General features: G+C 35.5%; 2 long non-coding RNA genes across 4 annotated transcripts in view; one reads left to right on the forward strand and one right to left on the reverse strand.

The window, feature by feature from the left end:
• Window positions 1–27,994, forward strand: part of LOC311443437 — a 139,722-nt gene that overhangs the window by 38,373 nt on the left and 73,355 nt on the right. For 2 of the 3 annotated variants that reach the window (XR_014697271.1, XR_014697272.1), the window contains exons 4-5: window positions 2,092–2,185; window positions 17,063–17,157. This is a non-coding gene — a long non-coding RNA (uncharacterized lncRNA). Of the gene's footprint in view, window positions 1–2,091; window positions 2,216–2,780; window positions 3,130–17,062; window positions 17,158–27,994 lie in introns of those variants that run through there. The other variant, XR_014697270.1, reaches the window with a different exon arrangement.
• Window positions 1,056–27,963, reverse strand: LOC311443440. Its single transcript, XR_014697275.1, has 3 exons — window positions 27,824–27,963; window positions 27,670–27,737; window positions 1,056–1,139 (listed from the first exon to the last, which is right to left on the reverse strand). It is a non-coding gene; the product is annotated as an uncharacterized lncRNA (long non-coding RNA).

Raw genomic sequence — 27,994 nt, forward strand, 5'->3', positions numbered from 1 at the left:
ATAAAGAGTGCTCCTACGAGCAATACTGAAGCTAGGATCATCTCTGCTACAAGTAAAGGATTATAGAATCTCTCTTTAAGTTACCTAAAGCTTCAGTGTGTGACAGTGATCCACTGCCTATTGGCCTTTCCTTGCATGTGGCAGACATAATCAGATAAAGAAGGAAGAACTTAATTCTAACTGTGTTAAAAAATCGTGTTCTGTCACATGATATTCTTTCTTTAGATGTAGTAATTAATGACTATCCTGAATTCACAGTAATTTTTTCATAAAGTTAATGATCATCATTGATTGTAATTCCAGGGCATCTATATCAATGCCTTTTAGAAAAGTTTTTAACCTCCAGCTCTTTTTCAAAATGTATTTCACAGCTTTAGAGGACAAAACATGACACCAGACTATACCTTAACATCCCTTTCTAAGCCCTGACTTAGTCTGCTGATTTAACTGTATTTTCTAAAATGCATGGATGATTTAAATTTTTTGATATTATGCATGCCAAACTTAGAAATAGGTCTTCTGTACCTGCTGTTACAGTAATAAACACAGACATTCTACTTAAAATAAAAAAGGCAATAATTTAATTTTAATCAACAAAGTAAATACTTCATTCAAAGTGTGAAATATGCAAGTAATATTATCTCAATTTCTAAGAGGATCCAACTGAGCTTATCAGAAAAGTTAAGTAAGAGCAAAAATGCTAAATATTTCTTGCATCTAGATTTACACATTAAATATATAGTCAGTTATATAAAAATAAATCTTGTAGTTTATGAACCAGATCATACACTGTATGTGAAATGGGAGGTTATTTGACTTTCAGCAAAGTAAGAAAGGAAACTGCTTAAACAGAACAGGAAGAAAGGAGAAAGCTGTTTTCTTCATGTAAAAAAGAGCAATAATTTAAATTCACATAACACAGATCCTTTTCTGAAGCATAAGTTGAAGAACCTTCTTTAAGGGACAGAATGACACTTCAGTTTGTAACTTGGTGAGATCTGTTGGTCAGAAAAATGGAGAAATCTCATTATGCTACCTGCACATTCTTCATTCTGATTTTGATGATTCCCATGCATGCCCTGTATTGCTGTGAGAATTCCTCTCGAGGCAGGAGGATCATGGAAGATTAGCAAGATGATCTGCGTGGAAGGGAGAAAAATAGAAATACTGGTAGCTTACACTGTTCTCAAAATTCCAGTGATGGGATTATGTTTTCGTAGTTACTTATTATTTTAATGATATTAACTTGCTTGTTTGTAGAAAACATGTAGGAATGTTCGTTTATACTTCTGTCTTTTTGTAATTACAAAATCTTATATATCCTACTCAAATCATGTCTTTCCCAGTTAGTTTGGTGTTTGACTTCTTGAATTGGCTGCCTAATGAAAAGGCAAGAGAGACCAAAAGAGACCAAAAGAAGAACTTTTTGAAAGAAAAGGTTACAGCTGGCATGCAAGCATGATATAAGTCTTCCAAATTCCAATTAAATTTAGAATTTAGCAGATCATAATGCAGCTAATAAGAAGATCCTTAAAAGAATATATCAGATTAAATACAACTAAATGGCAAATACTCGTGAGTACGCTTTGCTTTTTAAGCCAGATATTTTCCTAACACTGAAGGATCATACTGATGTGTTAACCAGTAGATTCTGTTCCCACATACTGCCATGCATCAATACAGTATTGTAGAGAGATTTATTGCTTTGCGTTAACAAGCAGTGTGTAGTAAGGAGCAGTAAGCTGAAGAAGAGGAGTCATGGTAAGGATAGGTAATTCTTGTGTTTTATAAATGCAAAATTAATAGCTAGTTATGTCTGATTGTAGCTCATACTTGCATGCCAGGTCTGCTTTATATTTTAGTGTTCTCTATTTGTTGAGCATTTCTTTGTTCGTTTAATGTTTGACTATGTAAAGGCAACATTCTAATGAAGTATATATTGTCATGTTAAGCACATTTTACAGAATTAAATTTATAAGGGGAAACTTAATGTGATTTTAATTACAGATTTTACAAGTATGTTATTGCATCCATGCAGAATTGCATTTATCTTTGCACGTTTGTAATCTAGTCTTTTCTTAATCTGCCCAGAGTACGAAGAAGGAGAGCTCTAACCTGTGAATGCAGTTCACCACAGGAGCAGTTTTTGCTTGCTACTGAACTATTCACCAAGTCAATACTTCTGGTAAATTTCTTAGTCTTTTGCCTTGTCAGTGTATCCTATCTTTGGGCAAAACAAGGCTCTAACAGAAAACCTGGACCAAGTAGCTTCTCATAAGATACTAAACAACTCACAAATCTGCAGTATACTGCTACCAAAATATTTATTAAAAGTATATAGTCAGAAAATATATCTATTATATATTTTATACATAAATATTATATGGAAATATTTATGATTAGGGAAAAAGACAGGGTTTGGGTATGGTACCTCAGATACAAAACAGAGACAGATAGAAGTTGCTCAGAGTTTACCTAAGTACGGAATCAGTTGAATTTAAAGGTAAAGGTAGATTGCAAGTGGAAGAGTGGGACTGCAGTCCTGTAAGGAAGGAGGCTAGAATGGGACACCATGTATGTCTAAGCAGACAACAGTGGATCTAGGGAAGTAGAAGGTCCATAATAGGAAAAATCATAACAGGCCAGCAAATGCATGTCTGCACTACATGAAATCTTAACATCTTAACTTGGTTGTGTTTTTTTTCTCTTCAACTGTCAGGTCATCTAGTTAAATAATTGTCACATAAAATCGTTCTTCCTTAATCCTGATATCATCACAGCTACAATACCATCATAAATAGATATTCCAGAGATTTCTTTCCATATTGGTAGATAAGCAAATACATTATCTTTTACTTGCTGATCCTTCAAAAAGAAACATCAGGGAAAAATTAAGCTATGCTTTTCTTCTTGAAAAGACCTCAAGCATGTCTGTTAGTTGTGGAAAAATCATAAAGGGGATCAGAGAATGGGATCTGCTTTTAAACCAGATGTACACTTGGGAAAGAAAACAAAAAATTAAAGTGAATGAATCACAGCTTATTTTATTCTGCTGGATGTGATCATGTAGGACTAACATACACAGTATGTTTACCAGCCTGTCTAATAAATTCTGCTTAAAATAATGAATTCTGAGACACCTTGAATTCCTTTTGGTATCCCTGTTTAACCTCTGCTTCTATGAAGGTTCATAAATAGTTCTGCCTTTTGGCATGGACCTGTGCAGGGAGAGTGTAACAACAGCCTTCAGTGATGAGTAAGTACAGTGAAAGTTCAGTAAATAAAGTGCAAGATTGTGGTTCCTGTTTCTCAAAGTGTAGGAGGGGAAGTCTATATGCAAGACAGCTGTGCCAACTTCTAAAATGTACATGTAGGAGTAGAGATTTACAGTCTCCTTTGAGTCCCAGTAGCCATGGGATATCATGGCTTTCAATATAACTGGAAGTTTCCATTCTGTGGTTTTAACCTAGCCTTCATCTGAAATTCATGTTTAGCTTTGTTCTGGCAGGATTTTTTAAAATAGATGCCATTTATAAATCTCCCTGGTAACTTTGTTTATCTACAGTTCTGCCTTCTATTCTTTAAATTGCATTTAAAGACCTATAAAAGTAGTAAAGATTTTTAGATGGTAAGTTATGAGAATGCCAAATACTAATTAATAATCTGAATTTTCAGCCTTACTCCACCATTTCTGCAACATCCTTTAAAAATATTAATTTGATGTAAAAACAAAATATCACACTACTTGCACATGCGTATGAATGCAAAGCATGTCTTCATGGCATATGCTATACAGTTAAGCCTGTCATATTTGACATATGTTTAAGTAAACTATCCTTCTGGTATTTTATATTTAAATTTATTCATTTGCGTTTTGCGAAGGATAAGATGATACTGGGCATTTATGGCACCTAGATATCTTTCTTCCTTAGCTAATGGCTTTTCAATACTTAAACCTTAAGAGAGAGTTACTAGAAAATTTTTGCTATGCAGAATGAAAATCCCAGATCTCTACTATTGCCAATGAACTTAATTTGCAATCAACTGAAATCCAGTCTGACTTACTTTCTTCAGTGTTCCCATCCTCTGCTGCTCCTGCATGCTGTTATAAACTAAGGGAGTTCACAGACATTTGTTTTTGAAAAGGCACTGGCAGTTTGCTCATTGTGATATGAAGTGTTAGCTTTGATTTTTCTTTTGTTTCTAGGCCAGTATTCAGTCTGTGAACATCCACAGTGCCCAACAGAGAGCCTTGCATAGTTCTTTCAATCCTTCCTGATTGTAATAAGCAACACCCTGTCTCAGAACTGAACTGCTAGCTTGTCATACTGCAGAAAGTCTGGATAATGGAAACTTTCAAAAAAAATGACTAAATTCTCTAATGTTGCCATAAAATTCTTGTTCAGCAAATTCCTTAGTGAAATTTTTTAACTTACTATGAATAACCTAAATAGGAAAAGAGCACTTTAAAGTTCTAGATCTGCACATTCCACTTTTCTAGACATTCCTAATAACAATGTACTTTAGCTTGAATTTATTTTACAAAAAAGGAGAAGAAATTATTCTTTAGCACGAGGGTATAATGTGTTTTAAATACATAGTCTGCAATGTGTGCAGAAATCAAGAACACCATTTGTAACGTTAAATTGAAGCACACTAAAAGCAAATAGTAATTTTATAGCTGCATGGAGTATACTCTTGAGTGATAGCAACTATCTGCTCCTGGTTTTATTTCTTTAGAAGACTACAATAAATTTGTGTAGCTCTTGGTTGGAGAGCTGCCAGGCAGAGAAGGACCTGGGAGTGATGGTGGATAGTCGGCTGAATATGAGCCAGCAGTGTGCTCAGGTGGCCAAGAAGGCCAACGGCATCCTGGCTTGTATTAGGAACAGCGTGACCAGCAGGGCTAGGGAGGTGATCGTCCCCCTGTACTCAGCTCTGGTGAGGCCGCAGCTCGAGTACTGTGTTCAGTTTTGGGCCCCTCGCTACAAGAAGGACATGGAGGTGCTTGAGCGGGTGCAGAGAAGGGCGACGAAGCTGGTGAGGGGCCTGGAGAACAAGTCCTACGAGGAGCGGCTGAGGGAGCTGGGCTTGTTCAGCCTGGAGAAGAGGAGGCTCAGGGGCGACCTTATCGCTCTCTATGGGTACCTCAAGGGAGGCTGTAGCGAGGTGGGGGTTGGTCTGTTCTCCCACGTGCCTGGTGACAGGACGAGGGGGAATGGGCTTAAGTTGAGCCAGGGGAGTTTTAGGTTAGATGTTAGAAAGAACTTCTTTACTGAAAGGGTTGTGAGGCATTGGAACAGGCTGCCCAGGGAAGTGGTGGAGTCACCATCCCTGGAAGTCTTCAAAAGACGTTTAGATGTAGAGCTTAGGGATATGGTTTAGTGGGGACTGCTAGCATTAGGTCAGAGTTTGGACTCGATGATCTTGAGGTCTCTTCCAACCTAGAAATTCTGTGATTCTGTGATAGAGGAGACCTGTTGAAATTAAAACTGTGTTGTTCAGCATAGGATAATAAGAAGCTTCAGCATGGTAGGAAGCTTGAACTAATGCCACGAGTTTGAGATACTTTGATCTAGACCAAATTTTCAGGGCAGCATTATCCCTAGTATGTGATATAGCAAAAGGCTTGTTAGGAGCTCATTTTCTCCATATTCCTGTACAATCCAAATACTGTTTGTTCATCTGTTCATGCATATACCTGCTGAAAATATATTCACCTAAGATCTGCTCTTTGGTTCCATAGCATTTTGCAAAGAAGGATTACTTAATTATTAGAAAAGAAAAGACTTCAGGCATGTCAGCTTTGTTCAACTGGAGTTTATTCAGTGAAAATCACTCTACTACTGTGAACAGGTTCCTCACCAGTCAAGTACATTGCCTTCTTTTATTTCCTCATTAATCAGCTTTGCGCTGTGATTCAACTTTCTAGCTTTTGCTTTTTGCTGATTTATACACTTGGAATGTTAAAGAGAAATACACCCTTTATATTGAAAATGTAAGTCATAAATCAGCATTGTCAGAATAAATCCACCAGCTTTTTAGCTAACTAGTATTTTATTGAGGGTGCAAACTAATGATTGCATCTAATTTGCATGCCACAAATCTCTACTTCTAAGTTGGCAAATCTGTAGGGCTTTTGTTGCTACAAATAATGTAGTGCAGTACAGGGATTGCAATACAGTAGTTGCAGTAAGAGACGAGATGACTACTTGCTCAAACTAGTCCTGTTGTGGTTTTTTTTGTTTGTTTTTTGCAACTGTTTTAAAGGAAAATGTATTAAGTTAGCTATTCTCCACACTGCATCAAGGAGCATATTTCATAATAGCTTAATTCATGTTTAGACCCTGAACTTAAACAGTGTTTTTTTTTAAATGCTTAAGCTGATTTGTACTTGCTGGTTGATCTGCACTTTAGGAAATGTAGCTACTTTCTTTTCTATCCTAAATGGAAACTGTTGACTTCTTTGAGAAATCTCCCCATATAATTGTATACTTTGATTGCTAACAGAAGGCTGAAAATCTGGGCTTGAAACGGTGAAGTACAAAGCACACAATTTCGGTGATATTTGAAAGTCTGTTTTTCAGTTGGTCATGCTTGATTTCATGTTCTTTGTTCTTAGCTATTTAAAGTTTGCACATACGGTTGCACTGTAGGATACTGTAGCGACCTTAGAACAGTTAACAGTAGTTATTCTCTAAATCTAGACTGCTGTCCTTATAGTAGAGAAGTGTGTCGGTAACCCAGGGCTATGGTTTTATCTCTGAATCTTTCTGCATCCTTAGATTTCATGCTTCATGATACTGTCGCAGTGCTATACATTTAACTTGATCACTAACTAGAATAACACGAGTAAAATGAAGATGTCCCAAACTGAGTGACTGCTGTCAGTTTATGGAGCCATATGTATGGCTCCTTATGGATGCTGGCTAAGATTAGAGGTAGATCTCCCTAATAACTATTATTTATGCATGATTTCTTGTAAGCAATCCTAGGGCATAAAGCTACAATTGAAACATGATTTATATATAAAATATGCAAAAAGCACTGTAACACTGTGACGACACAACAGCGAACGTTGCTCTTTCATTAATAACCTTTTAAGCATCAGATACTCATGAAGAACCTGACCAGTCCTCAAAAATTCCATTTTGCCTTTTATGTTACAGGGGGAAAATAGCCTACACTAATCTGTCTGAACAAAGGTGTAATTATGTTGGAAATGGGTAGTACAAACCAAGCATCTTTCTTTAAAAATAGTGGAACTCAAGTGATTACACTGGTTATAGCCACAGAAGTATGACAGGAGTAAGGTTGTCTTTAGATGACATTATCCCAGCTACTGCTTTGTCATTTCAAAGTCTTGGTACACTTTAATAAGGGATCATTTTGTTTTAAATACATAGGAAAACCCTTATTCCAAAACAACATAAATCAGCATGTGTGTATTGGAGGGGAAAAGCCTGTATTTTCTGTTTGCCACAAAGCTGTTTGCAATGCAAAACCACCTGTAATTTCAACATCAAATACAAGCCTGATTATTGTGTTTGAGGGTAAGTTATTCTTGACTGTCTGACCTCCTTGAGTGATACAATTTTAACCACATTATGTTTGCGGAGTTTACATCTCTGTAAGATGCTGCTGCTACCAAAATAGCTATGGTTAGCATGTTGGTTGCCTAACTGTACTTTGAACACCATGGGCTTATTTTTTTGCCTATGTTAGTGGAGAAAACTTTTATACAGCTAGAGCCTTGGCTGCATAACTACCCAGAGAGAAGAAAAAACAAGCTAGGTAAATCAATAGAGCTGTAATTGTTTAACCACAGTTATTTTTGCATAGCAAATGGAGGTGTTAAAGGTGTTAAAGTACGTGTTAAAAACCAGGCTGGAAAAGAGTAAAATGTTGAATTGAAATGTTGATCAGTGAGATTTATTATAACAAGATTATCAGGCTTTACCAGTGTAGAAGATTAAGAAGAATAGACTTCTGAAGAAAAATGGCTGATATGGCAGTAACACAGATAAATTCAGAGTTAGTTCAAAGTTACAATTAAGTATAAAGAAATGAAGGCATATAAAGGCATTGGAAGGCAGTCATGGCAACAATATAACTTCTCTCTCTTGCAATTACAATGTTATTTAAAACATTTTAGGCTTCAGTCTCAGTTTATATGGAATTGAGCTCTCAAAATTTTTTTTTTCTTCTCTGGAAAAAAGTTACATTTTGTTTTATATCCCGAATCTCATTTCCTTGACTTTATATGAAGGCATCTGTAAGGATTGTTTTCTACTGACTGGATCTTGATCCTGTGCCCATTTTGAAAGGAGAGGGACTCTCTTTTTTTCCTTGGGGTAGATTTTTAAAAGAAATACATGTAAATTCTTAGTCAGGATTATCCTGCATTTTATTGCAGGATTCATGCATCAGACACCAGCGTAGCTTAAAAATACTCCACCTGCTAGATTCCTGCTTTAATGTTTCCAAGCTGTTACAGAGCATATGAAATACAGGTCTAATTTAAAAATTTTTGTGATGCAAGCATGTATCACAAATACAATACGTAGGTGAATCATAGATATTTATTTAGAGATCTAAAAATACACTTAGTGGTTGCCTTGTGAATAAAACATACTGGTTGCCTAGAAAGCTCCAAATCTTGAACAGTAAAGCTTTCACCATAGGAACCATTGTGATTTGAAAAAGTTACTGTTAAAAGTTATGCTTGCAGTGCACAGCCACAATGTCTGGAGTATAACTGCACAAATAAATTTGCATTTTTAGGTGAAATCTCAGCTTTTTCATGGAGAAAGAAGGTTAGAAGAGACCAGTTAGTTAAGGAGTTTGCATCAGATGACAATTTGGTAGAAGAAATCACCGTGTGTCTCTCATTATACATCTGATGCATTTAATGGATACATCTGATCATAACATTTCTTAGATAGATGTTTGAATACCTAAGTTGTATCCTGCACTGCAGATTCAATGGTATAGTATACAGAAATGTGAACCGCATAAAGGACAAAGTACAGTAAGATATCAAAGTGTTTGAGTAGATCTTAGTGGGTTTGTAGTCTATGAATTCTGAACTTTGAAAGGATATTGATATCTTGTTGGACTGATGTTGAAGTTCTACATAATGCTAGTTAAGTTGAACCCTTATCTCTCTTCCTTACCTACATTGTTCGGCATGGTAGTCTTGCCTGGAGCATAAAACAGGCTTGAGAATGGCTAAGGACTACTCATGGTAAAGTAAAAATAGTTATTAATATATCCTTAAACCAGAGTTCATTATTATGTATATTTTTTTTGTCATATTCATGAAATCCAGCTGTTCTGCCAAGTACTGTGGGAGAAGCTTGTGAATGAAGGCTGAGTGATAGGATGAAGGCTTATCTTTGTGTAAATTCTTCCTTTGATAACTGGCTATCTCACACACACACAAAAAAACAAAAATATAGGAATTCTACCAGCAGTTTTATTTTAAGGAAGAAGTTCTTGCAGAATCAAAAAATTAAGACCAAGCCATGTGAGGTATGAGGGAAGTAGCTCCACTGTAGTAAAATCTCTCTTAAATAATAAATATCTTTAGAAAAAAATCTATTGCTGTAAGTGAGGAAAACAATATGTTTATTACAGGTTCATTAAATACAGATGGTTTCTGATGTGTTTTTTAATAAAGTCAAAAACTTACGTAGTGTGCCAAAATAAATGTGCTTATAATTTATATAATATTTTACTTGGTTTGCACACCTTTACTGATAGTAAGTATATAAAAACTTACATTACATAAATTGGTTGCAGCTTCAGTTGAAAATAATGCATCCTTAGCTTATGAGCTTTGTGGTTCATTTGGTCTGTAAGCAACCTTACAGTATTTATGAAAGAAAAAAAAAAATCTGGAGAACTACAGCTTAATGTTATGGTCTTATTTTTAGTATGAAAAAAGCACTGTGTAGATATCAGTTCTGAGTTCCCAACTTCATAATTATGTTCAAAGTTATAAACTGAGTTAAAATAATGTTTTATACAGGGATACATCAGCAATGAAACTATAGCACAGTGGTATTATTTTGGGAGAAGTTGTGAAGGTAAAGCATAACTTTAAATGTATGACTCTCCTGTGGATATTGACCTATATTTTAGTATCAGTTTATGTAGTAGATGTTTAATCCATGATAAAACCTGGTAGAATTCATTCAGTAGTAAGTTGAAGAGAAATGTGTGAATATTGTATGAAATTTATTCTTCAAGGGCCTTTTTCAGAAATTGACCTAGCGTATTTAATACAGTTGTATTGCCTCTGTACCCTTCAGGCACAGGTGAAAAACACAATTGAAGCATACCTTATAAAAAATAAGAGAAGGAGCAGATATGGAAGTTTTACTCTGTTGGTATAAGGAGCTCTTTAAATGACAAGTCTGGTCTAGTACATCTGCTTATACTTTGTTACACATTTTGTGGTGTGATATGCCATCTAGTGTTAAGTCCCCCAAAAGCAGCAAAACACTGCAAAATGGTTACACTAGCTTTCTCAACAGTATGCTTGGATAGTTAGTACTGACTTTCTGAAATATTAGGTGCTCAGGACATACTGTGTATTTACAGTGGAGCAGAGAGGCAATGTTTATTTCTCTTCAGTATTTTCCATCTAATACTCTGTTCAGTAACTCTTGTTGTTCGTGGATACCCGTCTGTTCACAAACTCTTTCCATGTACAACAGTGCAGTTCGATGCCTATTCCTCAGGTGATGTTGATACCTGCACTGTCCTTTGTAAGAGTGCAAGCTTTAAGTTATATTTACAAAAGATAAATTGTAGAAAGAAGCAGTTTTCTAATTGATTCTAAATGCATCTAATACAGTAGGGAAAAAATTAAATAACCCCAGAGATTTTCTGGGGAGTGGTCATAGAAAACGTTATGTAATGCAGAGGAATACCCTTGTAATAAGCTGAATATGACAATACTGACTTACTCTTACTCTGTCATACAGAGGTGAGACTTGTTTAGAAAGTGTGTTCTTAGGGAAAAGAAAAAAAAAAAAGCTCCTGTATTTGTCTTTTTCAAAAATTAGAAAAAGTAAGGCTAATAGTGCCATAGTGAGCAATTTTATTTCCTTTATTTGTTGAACGGAATTTTCTTGAATGTCAAAAATATTATTCCAATGTTTGGAAATTAACTTTTCATACTCGAGAGCAAATTGAGCAGATGAATTGATTCTCTCTGATTAAGGTAATAGAAACTGGGGGACATGGTTCTATCCCCCAGTTGAGATTTAAGCAAAAGCAAAATTCATTCAAATATAAGATTTCAGGAGTCCTATTTCAGTAATTTTTTTAAAAACATTTTATTTGCTGAATCAGAGTCATGAAGTGTCTTTTCCATTATTGCATGCTATGCCATGTATCCTCAAAAGTGGTCAGTAAATGAGTAACGTACAGATTTTTGTCATCTACCCACATCATGAATTTATATTTTAAAAAACAGTAATTTGATAAGCATCCATTTCAAATTACATAGAATTTTCAGTTATAAGTAACAATGGTAACAGGTTGAGGAGAATACAGATTGACATATTCAAAACAGATGGATTTAAATATACCCCCATGTTCTGCAGTAGTTTCGAAATTCTGAATAAACTTGGAAACACTCCCCAGTTACCTCCATCTTATAAATCTTGTTTCCTTGAAAAGAAAAGAGACTTCTTTCTAAACCATTTTTATTTAGAATAAAAAATTTTCATTTTTATTCTAAGGGCAGCTCCAGTGTGCAAGTAATGTTAAGCTAGACTCTTTAGGTTGAAAACTCCTTTTCATTCATATGAACTTCTGAGACAACTGTTAAGATTCATAAATTAAAAAACTTTTAAAAAATCCTGAAAAAAGTCTTGCTGTTTCGCAAATATATACTTCAGAAGAAAAAAACAAAACAAACAAAAAAAAAAAACAGTACTTTTCAAAGAATCTGAATTCACAGCAGGAAAGGACATTCCCTATTTTCATAGGTAGACAGGTATGTCAGGCTGTTAGCATCTTGGAACATCCTTAAAAGCTGTTTGGTGCTTGAGTCCTTTAAACTGATTTTTCAATAATACCTGTTATTTTTTCCCCTCCTCACACGATAACTGACACGAGTATATGACATTTTATTTATGAAAACAAGCAGGGAGATATGAGGAAACTCTGTATGTCCAAGTTCTTTGCCTTTCTGATGTTTTTTTTTTTTTTTTTTTTTTTTTTTTTTTTTTTTCCTGTGTTGCATCAGTTTTTTCTAAATTAGCCTAGTTTTTTTTTTTTAACAGTTCCAGGAGAAGCAGTGTAGAAGCAGCTTGGTTTGTGGTCTGGCACCCATCTCAATGTGAAATGGGAACTATTTAAAGTACTTGTCAGACAAATATAACTTTATCTTGAGTATAGTTTAAGAAAGGAAACGACTCTTATACTGAGAAATCTTACTATGATGGCAAACTTCAGCATCACTATATTTACGAGTTAGCAGCAGCTGAAGTACTAGAGTATAAATGAAAAAAGATTAAATGGTATTTCTTACAAAAATGCATTTCACTTCTCTATTTTATTTGAAAATGAATGTCACTTAAAATGCAGTAGAAAACTGCAGATTTTGCTTTTTCTGTTTAATTGAATGTGTTAAGCGTAAACAGTGTAACTCTTGTCATGTGAGAAATTTTGGAAAAAAAAAAAAAAAAGTTGTCTTCTGGATTTCTGTAAACTGTGCTGAAGTTTGTGGAAAAAGCTATACCCATTAGTAGACTTTTGACCACAGCTGAATGTGGGTATGTGGATATCAGATGTGACTGATCCAGTTTAGATCCTTCATAATTATAGGCTGAAGGTAGTGCTGACCAGCCTTGTTGGGAAGCATCAACTTTACCTCCGTATAATAAAAGGAATTTGACACTTCCTCACAGTGGAAGGCTGTTTCACTTGTAAAGCACTCCAGTCCAGCTAGGAACCCACTGCATTATTGTCCCTAAGTCATAGAAAAGTGAATATTGCAAATTGCAGGGACAACTTCCCAGAAGCTATTATTTGCTTCATAGTACAAAGCCAAAAAGTGAATCATAAATGCTGGTGGCTATCACTCTACCGATACTCTTATGTGCCTGTTCAGTGGATATTCCTATAGACATGCCATTATACTCAGAGTTATTAAATAATTATTGTGTATGCATTTGAATTTAGTAATCTCAGTGTAATTTTGATTCACTGAGACTTAAAAATGACCTTACAAAATTAGTTTTTATGAGATTTATAATTGGAATAATAGTAGAAGTGTGAAAGAGCAAATTGTTCTGTTCTGCCTGTACATCATTAGGAAATCTGTCTGTAGAATTTTAATTTCACAATATTTATTGGTAATGGCAGTGTAAGCATAGTGTGGAGCAGACGGAGCTCAGCTTGACTGTTCAGATCCCAGATGGGACTTGAGCTGCTGGCAATTTACAAATTCTATATTTGACTTAGAAATTCCTGCAAACGTTGATGCAGAGAAATAATAATGGAACAAGAAGTAATCAGAAAACTGGAAAAGTAAAACTCAACTACATATATTGCCTTCCAGTTCAGCTGAAGTTTTCTTGACACTGCCAATGCCTGACTAATGGTTTGGTATGTCCAGTACTGCACAGTAAGGCTTCTAGACCCAAGGACAGAATGCTATTCCTGCAAGTTAGTAGTTTATAGACTTCTTCAGTACATATTGAGTCTTCAATATGTACTTCTTTTTTCTTAAAAATAATAATAAAAAAAAGGCATGAAATCTCTTATGTCAAGACCTACAGAAGTCTATAGTAAAATGTTAATGGACATATAAAAAGAAGGAATTGAGCAAGCAGATCTCTCTAACACTGCTGCACTGGTGCTGTATTTTAGCTATTAACATCTTGTGTGTCTGTGTACCTTTCAGTTTAAAAGCCTATGGGGATGTAAGCTTTTGAAACACTATACTAGGATGTAAAGGTTAAGTCATATCAGTTTATGTAAAAACACCTGCTACCACATACAGTGGGGGGAAAAAAACGTGGAAAGGGTCTGTTGAGGATTTTTGAAAGAACAAATGAAAACGTACCTCATTTTGCTATAGTTCATTTAGTGTATATGACAAGAAGCAGGGATGGTATCTATTTGGAAAAATGTATAATGTTGAATATAGCTTTGTAATATGCTGCTAAGAAGGCTGAAGCCTTGTCTACAGCCTTCAGTAAATGCATGTTTTAAGGGTTTGGGATGATGTCCAGGGCAGATTTTCACTTTTTTTTTTTTTCAATTGACACACAAACTGAGCTGACAGAACTAGTTAATAATAGATATAAATGTATCCCAAACCAAACTTGCATTAGGTTATCTTCTTCAAATACCCAGTCTACAGTCTACTTTGTCTGTAGATGCCCTTTTGTTGGGAGAAGTACATGAGGAGATGGGAGGAAGAGATCCACATTCAGTTTTGTTGAATGAAAATACTGCTCCAGTGTTACTGCTGTCGCTCTGCATGTATGTAGGTCTCCTCATTGGAGGAGCCATGTGTAGTGCTGTGTGTTTTGTCAGGGGACAGCACTAGGAGGAAAGGTAGGTTGCATGATGCACAAAGGGGGATTGGTCCTGAAAAAATCTTACACATAGAGAGAAAGAGAAGGAAAGAAAAGGAGGTATTCTGTGGACAGAAAGAATGTATGAGCATTGTAAGTACCCTTATGGGAAAACAAAGCAAAAAGGGAGGACTTGATAATAAGGCAGGAGACTATGGATGAAAGGTAAATATAAAGATGAGGGAGAAGAGTTCGTACACACCTGGAAGGCTGTACTGGGAGCAAGTAGTGCTTTAAAATAAGCCTTCAAGTGTAATGCAAAATGATCAATGGAATCTCATTGTAGGTCAGGTAGCCTTAAGCACTGACGTGTTTGCTATCCACCCTGGCACAACATACAGAAAGGATCCAGAAATGTGCTGCTTGTCATGTGTCATCGCTTACTGATCTACTCCCATTGGGAACCTGTTCCCATGGCAACATTGCTATCCTATTATAGCCTAGGTACAGAAGTATAGCAAGTTACATTTACATTTGTGTGTGTGTATGTACTTCCATCGTCTGAATAAACATGCACACATGTTATGTGGGTATTTGGATTGCATACTATAAGTAGCTTTTGGAGTGCAGGACACTTGGTTGGAATCTTTTCTCACCCCAAAATAAGCGTGTTCTATAGTTTAATGAAGGAATGCGCTGAAGTAATACCACAGACCTTAATGTTGGAAGATCTAAAACTATAGGTTAATTTTATATATTTTGAAATATTTTTGAAACATATTTTTGAAAAGAAGTAGTATTCTGTAGATTATGTACTGAAAACCTGAAATTCTTCCTGTTTTAAAGATTTACGTATAACTTGTATAGGTATAAGCTACATCTGAGAGTAAATGTTGCAACACATTGTTCTGCACATTGGATTGTTTTAATGGAGGACTAAGCTGTTCTGTGATCATGCCTTGTAAACATTATAATTATGTTTACTTCTAAATAATCTAATCACGTTTCTCTCTATGGTAGGTATAGAGACCTTTGTCATTGTACCTAGTTGAGAGAGTTAAATTGGGTATTTTAAAAGGTAATTACAGCGACTAGATTTTGGAAGCAGAATTCTGATGAGAGGGTCTGGTGTTACTGCAAATACAAAGTGTGTTTAACAATTTGTGGTCCAAATACTAGGGTGCAAAATCAGCAAATAAGAAGTAATAAAATAATATACACAGTATGTTTGGGGGGGGGGGGAATTATACCAGCTCTCTTTCCTTCATGTATTTATGGGAAATGTTGTATGCTGCAGCCACCTCATACTTGAATTCACTTGAATACAGTGCAGCTGTAGTTTCACATCTTTTTCCAGCTCCTTCAAAAAGCTGAGTGTTTTCCTGCAAGTGTAGCAGCTGCCCAGAAACAGCTTGTTTCTGCTAATTCTCAGTTTTACCATGCAAAACAGACAGTTGTTTTTCAGCGGCTGCAGAGGGAAAAAAAAAAAAAAAAAAAAAAAAAGTTATTTAAGTTATTTTCTCCCAGGTGAATTAGGGGAGTAATCAACTAATCTTTAATGTGGCTTTTCAATTTCTTGCCTTGTATGTGATCTTAAATAACAGTTTTGGATGTTTTAAATGTTCTATACTCCTTACAGTACTTTGAAATGTACATGGTATTACATTTGTAGAAAGATAGGGTAAAATTACAAAATCACAGTATATATGAGTTTATTAGGGCTTTCTGCATCTAATCAGTGCTGACTGTTATGATTGATAGCAGTCATGCTAATACATATTTAGCAGATTAAATGGCTTCGTGACTAGTACTGCTGTTACTCTTTTCCCTCCTGCTGTCATCAGTATCATTTAAGAAACTGCACTCTCACAAAGAAAACTAGCAAGAATGGGAATCAATTGTTCTTTGCTTCAAGCTTCAGATGATGTGGTAACATTCTTTCGGTATGTACCAGGCAAGGGTGATAAATTGTTTTCATATGTCTACTGAAGAGAAGATAGACTTCTGTGTACTTTTGTAGCAGTTAGCTATGGGTTGGGTATAAGGCTGCTTCTTTCTTTGTAACTAAACATTAGGCTCTTGAAAGAACTGGAATCCCTATTGATAGAGACCTTAGAAAAAAAAAAAAGTCATATAAGTAACTGCTGAAGATGCTTTAGGTGTATGTGATCTAGCTTCGTTGCTGGGGGATGCAGTAGATGCATATTTCCTGTCATTTTCTTAGCTCTGATTTTTTGTTGTTCTGACATATTTTCCAAAATGCAGCTTTAGACTGGTTCTAACCACCACTTTTTAATGCCAGCCACACTAGCTTTAGTACTTAATACTGCTGGTGCAATACTATTCTCTATCTGGGTGCTTTTCTTGAAGTAGTGAGTTAATAATTTTTTCATGAATTTCTATTTTTGAGGAAAAAAATTTACGTGAGTCAAGAGCATTATGTGGTGATGGTTGTGTTGTTGTGTTTTTTGTTTGTTTTTGTTTTTTTTTTAACTGTACATATGTTCGTTTTTTAGACATTGACCAAGAAAAAGAAAACATGAGGTGGAGTGTATTAGAGTTATGAATAAAGGAAGAAGTGGTGATTGATGTGCTGCAAAACATTTTCAAGGTAACTTGACGTTTCAAGGTAACTTAACATTTCTAAAAAAGCACGTTGACTATGGTATGAGATTCCTCTCATAAAAACCTGTTTCCAAGATGAAAGAATACAGTGAACATACTTTTATATTCATAAATCCAACAGATTTTAATTTATTCATGGTTACAAACCTAATTGCAATTGGGCTACAAACTGAAATGTATGAGGAATTACTGTTCTAAATAACAGCTTAGATTTTAAAAAAGTCAACTGTGATTAAAGACCATGGTTAGTTTGAATTCTACACCTGTCTAATGCCTCACTTTAAAAGAAAAAATGATGTGGCTGGCAGGTTTTATTGAAAAGAATCCAGAAAACATTGGATGTGGGAAATTACAGTCATCTCACTAGAACCTTTTTGCTTTCATTACTGCCCCAAGCAACCAATACTCATCAGACTCTGCAAACTACCTGATATGAATAAACATTGTAAAATATTTTAAGTCATTCGGAATCTAAGCATATCATGAGTCTTTGTATCAATAAGTAACAATAAAAGAGAGTTGTGCCACTTTATATAAAGTGAAAAGAGCCTACTATAACTTACTAAGTTACCTCTTGTTCGCCATTCTCTGTGGGATATGTGTCTGTGTAAGTGTCTCTTAAGAAATGTGTATTGCTAGTGACTTAACCTGATGCATAGATAAGTCTTTCAGCAAAAATGCTACAGGGAGGCTTTTTGAGCCCACCAAAGAGGTTTGAACATAGTAACAAGTATTTAACTGTATTTGCAAGAAGGATCTTTTTTTAAGGATGCTTTCTTTATTTCAAACAAACAACAGTGACTATTCATGTTTGAAGATCAGTAATAAATCAGCATAATTTTTTGAATCTTAATGCCATTGTAAACTAGATGCTGTATGGGATAAATTTAAAGAACTCTAACTGCAGGAAGCTTTTATTCCATAAATTGTTAGAAATGACCTGGTCCTTTGAGTAATCTGCTCTACTAACAGAGATTATTCTACAAAATAAACAAGTATGTATAAGTTGATTCTAGCAACTTTTGAAGATACTGTTGTGTTTCTGAGCCATAGTTCTCTCTCTGTTTGTCCTGCAGTAAAGGAATGAGCTAACTTTGGTAGGAAAAAGAAAGTAAAATCTAAAATTATGAATAATGCAGTATTGAGTATAACTTAACTTACACTTTCTAGAGCCATTAATATTTCAATCTGCGTACGTTTTTGAATGTAGCAACATGTGACTAATTAAAAATATGCAAAGGTTCCAAACCACAGCATCCTGCAGTGGAAAACCAGGCTTAGGTGCATGTGATGAATTCCTAGAACCAGATAGTGTGCCACAGTAACTGAGATTTTTGTATTGCCATTTTTTTCTTTGAATCAAATAATAAGGAAAATGTAAATGATCGCAAATATAGTAATAATAATGTATTAATAACTTAAAGCTGCAAAGCAATATTTCTCATGCCAATTTATATGTAAACATGCTCAGATCACTTAGCTCTGCACCCCTCCCTCACTTAATCCATCTGTATATTAACATAATGCTACTTTAGTGTCTTAAGACTGTGACTGTAGGTCAAAATTAAACACACTTTTGTTCTTGCTGAAATAAAGGGGGGTGGACAAGGGGGTCTCTGTTGACCCCAGTGGAAACAGAATAATACCCAGTGTTTATGTACTTTTGTATAAACACTAATTAGGTGTCCATATCTGATTATTTCACTTAAAAATTCCCATATGAAAAACTTGTAGCCACGATCATCCTCTTCTGTGTCTAGTTGCATTAAATGCCTCAGAACATTGCTTTAGTAAAGAGCAAGATGCACAGATCCAGGTCAGAGAGCTTACCTTGAGCTAGATATTTTTTAGAAAGTTAATGTTATTACTCAATACAAGAAAATAGATGAAAATCCTGTTGAATTCTGGAGATTTGTATTAAAGGGTTAGCACGTTCTTTCTGCATGGGAGGTGTCTGCATGAAGTCAGCTCTGATCTAACAAGCACATGTTGCTATAGTAATGGAGTCTATTGAATGTTAACGCACTGCTTCAGCTATGTGACAAGTATAAAGTCTAAAATCTGTGATATGCAGTTTCATTTGTCAAAGCACGTATCTGCTATACTTTCCCTTAAATATTTGATGGTGAAGAACCATTTCTTTTTACTTCTATATTTTCAGGAGTTGCAAGCTCTCTTTAGCAAGCTTCAAACTTGCCTACAATATGTTTAAGAATAAAAAAAGAAAATCACTGTATCTTACAGGATGCTGTAGTGATGTTCCTACTAGATACAGGAAGCTTTAATACTCTCATGACTTGTTTTAATAGAATCCTTTGCATAACTGATGCTAAGAGGCAGCAAAGTTGGCTTTGCAGTAATGATTTCTGGTGTTCAAAAAAAAATGTAACCTGTTTGTGTTTACTGTTGATGTGGTTTTAACTTTCAGGAGAATGAAAGCTGGTTCGAGTTAGCTTATTCGCCTTTCACTTTTTGCATGTCTTGATAAATGATTCACTGCTGAATCAGAAAATACGAGTATTCATAGTGAAAAAGATAGAATTACCTTTGTGTAAATAAAACACATACTTCAGTTTATTCCACTATGCTTGTCTGATATTGCTGCACATGTCTAGAAAGGCAGGAAGTTCTGGGCACTAGTCTTCATCAATATAATTTCCCTGAAACCTGATAACTGTACAATAAACATGCACAAATAAAACATCTGCTCCTATAACTGCTATGCATGCCCCAGTGAGAGGATGTGCCGCAAAAGGCCCAAGAACATCTAGGCAGGTTTTAAGTTCTTATCAGAGTTATATTTGTACATCAGTATTTATTCAAGTTTAACCTCACTGTGTGTCATAAATCTTTGACAGCTGGGTTAAAGATCAGTTTTTCATTTGTGTTCTCAGGAATTGCTTTGTAAACCAGCAAGTGCAAAGGCCACAGTGACATTAGTTACCACGAGCTTAGTGTCAGAGCTAATCTAGGAAAACTAAAGATGTAAACAGGCGGGCTTTTTGGCCCAAAGAGGACATTAATTAAGAAGGACCATGCTTAGATGTATAGAATTTAGTGGTAATTTCTACAGGTTTTATACTGACATAACATGAAGTGTATGATATGGAGTAATTCCATTATCTAACAAAAAAATTTTTTGTTTTGTTTTGCTTTTTACATGGGTTTACATCTGATATACCCACTGGTTTCAGAAGGCATTCCATTCCCCCACCTGCACCCCAGATATAACTGTACTGCAAGAGTACTTTACAAACTGATGATTTTCTAGTTTTCCTTTCATTTCTTTAAATATTTCTTCTGCAAAAATAATGTATTCCTAAATCTCAAAGGCCTTTACCACAATCATGTCTAATACTGTTATGATGCCTCTCAGTGATAGAAGTTCAATGTCATACTGAAAAATTAATTGAATAATTTTATAAGATATACATTAAAATATTTACATTTTCTGCTTTCGGTGTTTAGACCACTGCTGAACTGGAAGTGGCTTTGTAAATGAAAGAAAATTTCCCTCCTTGCTCTTTAAATTTTTCATAAATATTTTTTGTTTGCAGTGTTTTTAAATGGATATTCCAAAAAATATTTGCATAATAAACAATTAATTACATGGTATGCAGAACTGATATCTTCCACACGCAAAACCTTTCTATAGGAATCTATTTTAAGTAACTAAATTAATTTCTTCACTTAAGTGGTATTTGTGTGATAATATTACTACTTAAGAATACAAGCTTTCTTAAGACAAGCCTTGCCTGTGTCTGATTGAAGTCTTTTGTGTGATGTTTTGAATTTGGATGTGAGTACCAGGTGGTATTGTTTAGGTCAATCTCAGATGCTTTATTAGTCATTTTTGTCTTCTTGGGTTTCATGGTGGGAAGCAATTTTTAACTTTTCCAGTACATAAATTATTTTTTATCTAAAGACAAAGGGAAGAATCTGATCATAAGTCAGCCTTAGGAGTCCTATGTTAACTTCTACAGTAAATAAGAATATTAAGAATTTTATAACTCTGCATTCTGTTCTGCAGCAAAACCAGTGAGCATGTTTGCTTCATGAGCATGTTTTGCTGTAATAGAAAAAATATGTAATTGGCAGCTTTCCTATTTTCCAACTGCAGAAGATAATAGCAGCACTTAAATATGGAAAATAATTTGTAAAACAAACTAGCAAAATACATTCATGTCTGCATACTCAGCCTGAGTCAATGATTTAGCTATTCCAGATCATCTGGTATCTGGCAGTTAGATGAAGAAAAAAATGTCAGTCTCAGAAGGCATATCTTAGTTTCCATGGAGCTGCACAGGTCTTCATGGATGTGTTGTACGTTAGAACTGTACTATAGTTAGCAAAAGCAGCACTGAAATAAATGGGGAGGGGAAAGGCTGTATGAAAACATTTTAGAGAAGAAAAATTAAACAATAAAGAATACTTAGCATTTAGCTCTTCACAGGTAAATACAGATAGATAAAAGTCAAGTTATCCTCATGTCAGCCTTGTCAGGTAGGTAAATATTTCTCTATTCTTAAGCTCTTTGGGTTTTATCCATGAAGAGTCAAGACATTGCTTGTTATTAGTAACATGGAAATAAAACACTGGGAATCAGGTGTAGGGTAAGAAAGTTTCTATCAGTTCATGGGCTCATACACTGGTTTCAGCAGCTCTGAATGAAGGGACAGGGATGGGAAGACCCCTGTCTTGTTTCCTCCTTGCGTGTCAGCAACTTGGTCAGCTGTTTTCCAAGTAGAGACAACCCCTTTCCCCCAGAATCCCAACTAATCAAAAATATTCTTGAGCTGAGAAGCAACACAAATGAAAGACAGCTTGATTTAAAATAAATAAATAAATAATAATAATATTTTTTCTTCTGGCAGGGATGAACTTTTTTTCTGGTGGAATATGAAAAGCTGTGATAGTCTCATTAGCTTTGTAGACTGTAAGAAGCTGATTCTCAGTGGTCTTTGATAAAAGGCAGTTGCATCTGACTGGACGTTCAAATCAATTGACTGCATCCACGTACCAATATGTATTTGTAGTAATTGAGCCGCCCCTGTACATCTAATTTTACACTATCATCAAGGGCTCATTAAGAGGATAAGTACTAGTTTGGGAAACATCTATAACTAGACAGTGCCATTCTGGAACTGCAATTTAAAGACAAAAGCTAATTTTAAAACATTATCTAATAAGTCTCTGAGATAAATGTAATTTTCTAAGGCAAAATTTTGCAGATTACTAGAAATAGACAATTCAGTAACAAATGGTAAGATATGTTTTCTTCTATATTTGGGCTATTATTTCAATGCAAGTCTAACACAGTGAGTAGAATTGACAGTAAAGCTAATGAGAACACTTTTAAATGAGGTTTGAATTTTGTGTTAAATACGCATAAAAACGCATAAACACCAAAGTTTGGAGTCAATTGTGACTGTTTAAAATTACAGTCACCAGTCAGAGTATGAATACAGTCTGTACAAAGAGCTAGCCCTGATGCTTTGTTGCTCTAGGATCATGCAGCCACATAGCTCTTTTCTTCTTTTATAGCTGACCTGCGTTAAAAAGCACATCCTTTTTTAATAGGATGGGCTTTTAACCAACAAATAATTCACTTGCAAATTCTCAAGCAAGTCTCTCTAACACCTGTCTGAATGAGGAAGAGTTGTGCCTTTTGCCTCATCCACTGAAAGCTTATATGACAGTATGTATTACACATGATCTATAGATTACATTATAAATTAATATGAATAGCAATTAGTTGAGATAAGCAGGCAAAAGGGGCTGTAATAATGCTGCTTGTATGAAGCAATCTTTTTTGTATATTAGTGAAAATGATAGGTTGCTGCTGCATTTCTAGGAGAGAGGTGTGATTTTAAAGCTCTGCATGGCATGTCTGCCTTTATGCATAGGTAAATCTCCCTGATAAAATCTAAGTCATTGGTACCGCCTGAAGACTCCAATCCTATGATGCTCTTTTCTACTCTCTGTATCAGAACCAAAGCTTTTCCAATTACAGTTATTACAGCTTGCTTTAAAACACTAAAGGCATACCCATTTTTCCACCTTTAATTACATTTTCTGTGCTGGCCCTTACCTTCTCATTTTTGCTTTTCTTTCAGATATATAAGCCCTTCATGCTCTTGATTCTCTCTCCTGTTCTGTGATCTGTAGCACAACAGCACATGTTGGTGTACCATAAAATACAGATGTCTTCCAATTCAGCTGTAGCAGAATTGTACATTTTTTTTGAATCCTGGATCCCAACTGACAACTGCAGCCTTTGAGTTGCCTTGTTTTGGGATTTGGTTCATCATTTTTCAGCACAATTTTGTTTGTTAAATTTAAAGTGAAGAGGAAGTGGGAGTAAAGACAGGTTTACATCAAGAATGTAGCACTTTTATTCAGCCTTGAAATAACTCTGTGAAGTATGAATGCTTGGGAGGTAAAAAATGGAACAAGTAATTGAATACATAAATAAAGAGCAAGGAGAATTTTCAAGTGATTCAGTACCTTCCTCTATTCTGAAGTTTGCCCACCCACTCCTACATGCCACCTCCTGTGGTCCAGGACATTTTAATGCAATGTGGGAGGTTAGCATACAAATTCCTACTGACTGCATTTGTGCATAGCTTCCCACATACATTTTGAAATAGGGTCCCTTATTTAGAAAAGTTAATGAGTATTATAGATCTCTCCTGAACTGCAAATGCAGTGGGTTGACAATTACCTGTTACAGCCATTTAAAATTACTTGGCATTTCATAATTATGTTTTTTAACTTTGTTACTGAGACAAGTTTTCACCGATTACAAGTAGTCAGTAACTTACAGAAAGGTGGTATTGTGCAGAGAGGACTGGAAAGATGGATGCTATGTGTTGAAAGAAGTACCTTGCAAAGGAGGCTGCCCAGTGAAGTTAAACGTGTTCTGTGCTGATTCACTGCCTGCATAGATTACACACAGCTTAGTAGAAAACAGTGATTTCGCTGGAAATGCTTGTTGAATAGCAAATGGCAATTTGGAATGGTTTTACAGCCCTGTAGCACAGCTACAAGTATCCAACTACTGATTTGTAACGATTCTAATAGAATATAATACTACATCCATTAAAATATTTGTCATTTTGGTGACTTTTGAGAAGACAACATGAACAGTGGTTTATGGTTGAGCTCTGTTCTCAAAAGTTAGGAGAAGCTCTTCTTGTGTCCAGAAAAGATAGTCTCAAAGATGAATTCTTTCAAAACACCATTACATAGTGAATTTAATAAGCTATTGAGCTGGAAGACTTTGATCTCCTGCACAGAGACCGTCAATAGTCTGGCCACTGCAGAGCTGTGGACAGCAACTTGTTAGACTTCAGATCTTAAGGCAACTTTATTAAAAAAAAAGCCAGTATTTTTGAAACTGCAAGCTCTGAAGGTAACCAAAATTCCAGAATGAAGTTTCAGCTTCATTTTGATTTATATCAAAGTATTTGGTAACTCAAGGTTTCCTTACTGTTCATCAATCCAACATCAGTCTCTGCTTGCCAGGGCTTTCTAGTTGAGAGTCCAGAGAGCTTTAAATTAGCACTTGCTAGGCAGATTTTGATGTAGTTTAGTCAAATTCCAGTAACTGCAGTCCACCTAGCTACTAGTTTTTTCCTTATCTCACCCAGAGTCAGAATTTTTTGGCTTTGATGAAGTACATTTTAAAAGCAAATGTAAATGCATTGTACCCTGACAGACATCATTCTACCAGCCCAGCCTCCCACTTCCTCCTCCTGCCTTTCTGACATGAAATAACATTTCATTTCTTTCTCTTCTGATTACCTTACACCCTTCAGATCCAAGCTAAATTCTGTCTTTCTATATGCTTTTCTTTCGTATTTCTATTTTTCCCCTGCTAAGAAAGAATAGGTTTCTTGAACTCAGTTTGCCATTATTGAAGCATTTGGTTTCTTTCCAAAAAGAAACTGTGCATAACATTTAATTGCTATCAATTTGCTTCTGTCTGTATGGAAGATTTTCATGCAGCGTTTGGCTTTGGAAGGCTTATTTAAGCTTAAAGTGTTGAAATATCATTAACCATTTAAGTAGGGGGAAAAAAAGCTAGGGCTCGATGACAGGAACCAGGTTGGAAAGGCTAGATTCAACAGCAGGGAGGAGGGTTTGGATGACTGGTTTAGGGGAGTTAAAACTAGATTGAAGGATTTTTAAATCCTTCCAATAAATTCTTAAAAATCCTTAAATTGAATGATTTAAAAATTGGGGGTGTATTTTTTTTTTTTTTTTAGCTTTGTTACTTATATTCCAGATGACATATTTTAGTTATATTTTTCTTCATTGTTTCTAGTCTGTAATAGAAATACACATGAAACATACAACTACGTACTAGTAACATACAAAATGTGTGAACACCTGTTACGAAGAGCTGCTGAGAAAGCTGGGGGTGTTTAGCTTGGAGAAATGAAGGCTCTGGGGATGTCTGATGGCAGCTTTTCAGTTATTAAAGGCAGCTTAAAACAAAGCTGGGGAAATATTTTTTTACTAGGGCCTGTACCGATAGGGCAAGGGCTAATGGTTTTAAATTTAAAAAAGGTAGATGTAGATTAGATAGATATAAAGAAGAAATCCTTTACTATGAGTGTGGTGAGGCACTGGAACAGGCTACCCAAAGAGATTGTGGATGCCCCATCCCTGAAAGTGATTCAAGGCCAGGCTGGATGAGGCTTTGAGCAAGCTGATCTAATGAATCACCCTGTGTCAGGGTGGTTGGACTAGATGATCTTTAAGGTTCCTTCCAACCCAAACCATTCTATGTTTCTGTGAAAGTGTGATGTGGCGTATACTGCAATAGCTACAAATAGATGAAGAATCAAAAATGCAGTATCTTTAACTAGGATTAGTTAGTTGAACAGGACAGAATTACCAACAAGGACTGTTATACAGAAAATGCATTTGTTCACACGCTACATTTTTCTCAAGTATTCTTTCTTGTAAAAGAAATAGTATGCCAGCTTTGTCTTTTTGTGGGTGATTTATTCTGTAGATCAATTATAAGACAGTAACTTTGGAGTTAAAGGTACACAACTAGATTCTGACTAAAGGATTTTGAACAGTACTGTCCTGCATCTAGAGATGTTGCAAGAGCTCAAAACTTAAGCGGGTACAACAGAAGTGAGGATCTCACACACGGGGCAGATTACAACGTTCTTTGCTTTATCATTTTGCCCTCGCTCAAACCTCTTTAACATTTCACTACACAATCTCACCTTCTAAAGATCCTTACAAATACCTGAATTGTGTAAAGGGGGTGCCAATCCGTGTCTTGGAACCTACAGGTGCGTGTTTCTGTTCTGTGCATATTTGGTCCATGAAACTATGTCCTGGTCATGTGGATAGGCAGGGACCCTTTATCATTGCCCCTTGCCAGCGTTCTCCCTCAGATCTGTTTTCAGATTGTGCTGTCATCTTTAGTCTGCTGGGTCATGATGTCAATGAAAAAGATAATTACTAATACTTATTTAAATAAGAGACATAGGAGATATTAACAAGAAGTCTCTGAAGAATGAAGGCACATGCTCAGTTCAGTGAGAATCATATTTCAGCTCTAAAGTATTTCTTGGCCTTCCGTTGAAATTCTAATTCTTCTAATTTTCATTAGCACACTTAATATACTCCCTACAGTTTCTTCAGTGGGGCACAAGGAAATATATCAAGCACATAAAATCTGTTACAAGTAATGGCTGTGAATCTTGCTGGTTCTTGTTTCGATGTCTTTACAGCCATTGAGCAGCCTTTCTTCCTCTTCAGATATTATCCACATAGATTTGCACACATAACACTTCAAAGCCAGCCTCAAAAAGCATTTAACAAAACAAAACAAAACAGAACAAACAAACACTAGCAACAGCAGCAATGTTGCCACCTTGGTTGTGGTTTGGAGGCGTTTCAGTGTCTTAAGCTGGAGGCAGGATGTGGATCAAGGAAACAGCTAGTAAAAAAGCACCAATGTGCCATAATGTTAAAAGGTTCAAATACTAGATTTCTAAGATCACCAAAACTAAAACAAATGAGAATTCAGTCTCCAATATGAGAATGAGGTTGAGGATGAGATTTACTAGCAGAAACACCAAAGGTGTGGCTGAAATACAAAGCAGCGTAGGAAAAATATCCATTGAGTTGGAATGAGTAGCTTTGATTCTTGTCCATCTGGCCAAGGCAGAACAGCCAAAGCTGGCACCTGCAGAAGACAAGATCTTTTACTACTGAATTATGAAAATTGCACTCAAAGGCCAAAGAACCACGGATTCAGGAAGTTCTTCCATTCTCTGGGCCAAGAACAGTGGGAGGGGAAAAAAGTTTATTTTCTTTAGAAAGGAGCCTTACTAAGTTATAATAAACGTTGTTACATCCACAACCAAATTAATAAACCTTCCAAAACATCATGTGGACACAGATTTGGATCTACATGTACATCCAGATGCTTTAAAAAACAAATAAACAAAAAAAAAGCACTCACCTCAGTTTATGTGCCTCATGCACTTTACAGCAGAAGAGCTGTTGTGACTTATCTAGGATGAAGGCTATCTGTTGAAACATGTACACAATAAAAGACTGGCTAGTTTTTGGCTGCCATATTTTAGGAAAAAAAGGAAAAGAGAAAAGAAAAATACCAAGTTACTCGCTAGAAGAAAAATGTCTTCTCATTTGGGCTAAGGTTAAGTATTTAATGAAACTTTCTATATTCCATCCTGTCTTTTTTATACACGTACAAAGAATCTGGTGGCAAGCAAAGGTATAATAGCAGTCTTCCTCTTCCTGGCTCAGCTTATTCAAACTGCTTA

Source organism: Aythya ferina, assembly GCF_964211825.1.
Source record: "Aythya ferina genome assembly, chromosome: 12".
Classification (NCBI taxonomy): domain Eukaryota; kingdom Metazoa; phylum Chordata; class Aves; order Anseriformes; family Anatidae; genus Aythya; species Aythya ferina.